This window comes from Giraffa tippelskirchi, chromosome 12 (assembly GCF_054371585.1).
Source record: "Giraffa tippelskirchi isolate mGirTip1 chromosome 12, T2T-mGirTip1v1.2.pri, whole genome shotgun sequence".
Lineage (NCBI taxonomy): Eukaryota > Metazoa > Chordata > Mammalia > Artiodactyla > Giraffidae > Giraffa > Giraffa tippelskirchi.
Genome location: NC_137286.1, coordinates 147797662 through 147802557, shown reverse-complemented (window position 1 = coordinate 147802557; position 4896 = coordinate 147797662). Strand labels below are relative to the sequence as shown.

Sequence of the window (4896 nt, the reverse complement as noted above, 5' to 3'; positions counted from 1 at the left end):
GATCAGTTCAGTTCAGATCAGTCGCTCAGTCGTGTCCGACTCTTTGCGACCCCATGAATTGCAGCACGCCAGGCCTCTCTGTCCATCACCAACTCCCGGAGTTTACCCAAACCCATGTCCATCGAGTCGGTGATGCCATCCAGCCATCTCATCCTCTGTCGTCCCCTTCTCCTCCTGCCCCCAATCCTTCCCAGCATCAGGGTCTTTTCCAATGAGTCAACTCTTCGCATGAGGTGGCCAAAGTATCGGAGTTTCAGCTTCAACATCAGTCCTTCCAATGAACACCCAGGACCGATCTCCTTTAGGATGGATTGATTGGATCTCCTTGCAGTCCAAGGGACTCTCAAGAGTCTTCTCCAACACCACAGTTCAAAAGCATCAATTCTGCGGCGCTCAGCTTTCTTCACTGTCCAACTCTCACACCCATACATGACCACTGGAAAAACCATAGCCTTGACTAGACGGACTTTTGTTGGCAAAGTAATGTCTCTGCTTTTAAATATGCTATCTAGGTTGGCCATAACCTTCCTTCCAAGGAGTAAGCGTCTTTTAACTTCATGGCTGCAATCACCCTCTGCAGTGATTTTGGAGCCCAAATAACAACAACTATCTTCTGCATAAGGAGGTACACAGGTGATTTCTTTCTGATGGTGTGAAGGACTGGTGGAATCAGCATCCACAGAAACCCACTTAGCTTATGAAGCGGAGGTGAAGTTTTCTTTTCCTCATTTGGAAACCATGGAGACTGTAAAAATGAAGCTGATAGTTCTGTCTGGACAATATCAAAAGGTATTAGATCCATTGGTTTTGCCTTAGAGGTAGGGTGGGGTTAGAGAGTCTTACAGCACAAGACACTTTTTATTTGATTGTTAATAATTTATCATCAGCATCCCAGTTGTCTTTGCCTTTTGAATAAACCTACTCCAGGCAGACAAGGAGTTGTTGGAATATGCAGATGGATGCCGGCCTCCCGAGATGAAAAGCTGCAGAGACGTTTCTGGGCTCTTTCTGCCTTCCTGTGGATTTTGGTTTCCATCTGGTCTAACTTGGCTTCAGCCTGAGTTACTTCTTTCTCGAGCAAATATGATGGTGATGAATTCTCCCAGCTTTTGTTTGCTTGAAAGCGTCTTACTTTTGAAAAGCATTTTATTTTTGAAAGATATTTTCCTTGTTGTAGAATTCCGGGTTGACACCTTCTCTCTTCCATCCTTTATATCATCATCCTATTGATTTCTGGGCTCTGTTCAGTTTTTCCTGATGAGAAACCTGTCATCAATACATCACTGTGTCCCTGTAGGCGACGTGTCTCTCCTCCATGGCTGACTTTCAGATTGTCATTTGGGACATCCCTGGTGGTCCAGGGATTAGTCTCCAAACTTTCAATGCGAAGGGCATGGGTTTGATCCCTGATCAGGAAACTGAGATCCCACATGCTTCACGTGCTGCCAAGGAAATATTTTTTAAAATAAAAAAATAAAATAAGATTTTTTTTTAAATCTTCAACCTTGTGGTGGTTATGTACCCAGGTGTGATTTTTTAAAAAATGTTTTCTACCCCAATCTCTTTCTCTTCTCCTTCTTGATTCTAGTTTCATGTATGTTACAATGTGTGATATTGTCTCAGAGGCCACTAAGGTTCTGTTATGTTACGACACACATTGCTCCTTGTTTCAGAACAGGTTTTAAAAAAAATTTTTTTTTCAAGTTTGCTTATTTTTCTTCTGCCGTGTCTGATCTGCTGTTTAGCCCATCAGTGGATTTTTCATTTCAAATACTGTGGTTTTCAGCTCTAGAATTTGCACTTTCACAGCTTCCATTGTCTCTGACGAGATTCTCCCATGTTCACTCATAACCATATTCTTCTTTAAGGTTTTGAACGTCCTCACTACATGTGTTCTAGAGGCCTTCTTTCTGCACCATCTCAGGGGTCTGTTTACGCTGACTTCATTTTCTCTTTAAATTGGATGTGATACTTCTTTTCAGGTCTGCAAGCTCTGGATTGGATGACAGAAGCTGTGGCCAGTCCTTTGCAGGGAATCTGGATGGTGTTTGCCATTTATACTATTTTTATTTAATTCTCATGCTCACCCTGTGAGGTGAGGTTGCTGTAGTTCCAGTTTGAAGTAGAAGAAGAAAGTGAAAAAAAAAAAAAGAAAGTGAAAGTGTTAGTTGTTCAGTTGTTTCTGACTCTTTGTGACTCCATGGACTGTAGCCTGCCAGGCTCCTCTGTCCATAAGATTCTCCAGGCAAGAATACTGGAGTGGGTAGCCGTTCCCTTCTCCAGGGGATCTTCCTGACCCAGGGATCGAACCCGGTTCTCCTGCATTGCAGGCAGATTCTTTACCATCTGAGCCACCAGGGAAACCCCAGTTTACAGATGACAAACTGACCCTTGAGCTTGACAAGAAGCTGCCGGAGAGCTAGCATATGCCTGGGTGGTCAGGGTGCGCCTCCACGGTGGAAAAGCCCCTGATGCTGGGAAGACGGGGCGCAGGAGGGAGAGAGGGTGTCAGAGCATAAGATGGCGGGACGGCACAACCGACTCCATGGACGTGAGTTTGAGCAGACTCAGGGAGTTGGTGAAGGACAGGGAGGCCTGGCACTCTGCAGTCCACGGGATTACAAAGAGCTGGGCACGACTGAGCGACTGAACAACAACAGCAACAGCACTTTTGCCCGTTGGAGCTGCCTCGTCCAGCTCCCCTTGGCTGTGCTGTGTGGGCGAGCTCCTGCTTTTACGAGAGGCCCGGGCCTGTGAGCCCTTTGTGGTCCAGGGGCCGCAGGCGGGATGCAGACCTCACCCCGCAGTTTCTGAAAAGCACGCGTGGCCGCAGCCGCTCCATCGAGCCGTCCCTGCCTGCCATATAAGGCCGCCAGCTCCTGGGGCCGCTCAGGAATCCCCAGGGTCTTGCTGAAGGGCCGCGATCAGCTGAGGTGTTTACTTGTCTGAAAATGTACCAGGCTATAAATAGAAGCTGTTTCCCAGTCTCCTGTGATCCTGGGCTGGTTTTTTCCTTATTTCCTTCCCCCATTTGTCAGCTTTAATAAAGAGGAACCAGAGGAAAGGGGGAAGCAAAGCCCACTCACCACGCAGTTTCAGATCGACAGCGCGTTCGCGTTCGCGTAGCTTCTCAGAGACTCTGTGGCAGGGCGCCTGGGCCGCGGGAGAGGAAGCTGACTGCAGAGGAGACGCTCGGCTCCTCTGAGGAGCCCGGTGCGGAGCAGAGGCAGGTCCTGCTACCGGCGCCCAGCACGCCCCCGCGGCTCCTGGGTCCGCTCCATTCCCGACGTCCCCCAGTCTTGGTGGAGGAGACCGTCTCCGTGTGGACTGGGATCCGGGAGCTGCAAACTCTGAGGGGTTTCCTGTCTCTTTTCTGCTCAGGTTTCCCTGCGTGGGGCACACAGGCTGTTCCCTGAATGGACGCAGAATTCATTCCCAAAGGGGAGAGACGCAGCAGGGACCCCCCCAACACAGTGCCTGGGGCCCCTGGCGTGGAGCAGAGGACTGGGTCCTGGTGATCACTGGCCTACACTCCCTGCAGCCCAGGGCCTGGGATAAGAGCTTGCCACGGGATATGTCCCTTTGCCTGACAACAAGCCCAAGAAAAGCAAACTAGTACTTCACCCACTTTGTACCTGAAGAAACTGAAGCAAAAGGGATTAAGTATCTAATCCAGGCTCACACACTAGTTGCTGTTTTAGTTACTAAGTCATGTCCGACTCTTTGTGACCCTGTGAACTATAGCCTGCCAGGCTCCTCTGTCCATGGGATTCTCCAGGCAAGAATCCTGGAGTGGCATGTAAATTATCATATGTGAAAGGAATCGCCAGTCCAGGTTCGACGCATGAAACAGGGTACTCCGGGCTGGTGCACCGGGATGACCTGGAGGGATGGGATGGGGAGGGAGGTGGGAGTGGGGTTCCGGAAGGGGAACACATGTACACCCATGGTGGATTCACGTCAATGTATGGCAAAACAAATACAATATTGTAAAGTTAAAAAAATAGATAAATAAACTAATTTAAAATAATAAAAAAAAAGATAGAAGTTTAAGGGAAAAAAAGAAAGAATATGGTAAGCAAAAATGTGAATAAATGCAATACACTTAATAAACGTGAATAAATGCAAAAATGTGAAAAAATAAATAAATAAAAATCACTAGAGCATAAAAAAAAAAGAATCCTGGAGTGGGTTGTCATGTCCTCCTTCAGGAGATCTTCCTGACCTAGTGACCTAGGGATTGAACCCACCTCTCCTGCTGGGCAGGTGGCTTTTTTTTTTTCCCAGCGCTGAGCCACCTGGGAAGCCCCAGGCTCACACACTAGGAATGTCCTAGCCAGGTTTCCAGCTGACCTGCATCATCTTCCACTTCCTGTGCTCAGGGCCGAGCTCCTCCAAAGGGACGTTGGGAATAGCCAGGACTAGGAAGCCTGCAGTGAGTCCTGTGGTCCTCAGCAGTTTCCGAAATGGGGAACAAAGCGAAAGCATCACTGCCTGGAGGGGAGCCAAGGGCCGAGAATCCAGAGAGAGGATGAAAGTGCTGGTTTGGAAGCCGTTTGGGGATGCCCCTGGGAGCCCTTGTGTTCATGGTCTCTCTCCCTCCGCCCAGCAGTCGGAGGGCAGCTGATGAGTGAGGAAAATGAGAAGAAATGAAAGAACAAGATCTGAGTCTGGCTTCTGAGTTCCCCCGTATGGAGTGGGCTTACGGGCCAGTCTCCCCCTCTCCCTGGGACCCTGAGGCCCTGAGTCTTCAGGCTCCTTCAGTCCTTCCATCTGTTTACACCCACACATACACACGATGCCTCAGCAGAGGCTCTGCCCCGTCTCAGGCAGCTGGGTGGGAGCAAAAGGTAGATCCCCAGCGTTCTGGAACCTTCTTTCCTTCCCCCCTCCCCC

General features: G+C 49.0%; 1 long non-coding RNA gene across 1 annotated transcript; it reads right to left on the bottom strand.

Annotated features, from left to right (window-relative positions):
• Positions 1-1712: 1712 nt before the first annotated feature.
• LOC145529781 (uncharacterized) lies at positions 1713-3245 on the bottom strand. The gene is made up of 2 exons (XR_014071342.1): positions 3087-3245; positions 1713-2104 (listed from the first exon to the last, which is right to left on the bottom strand). It is a non-coding gene; the product is annotated as an uncharacterized LOC145529781 (long non-coding RNA).
• Between the last annotated feature and the right edge of the window lie 1651 nt (positions 3246-4896).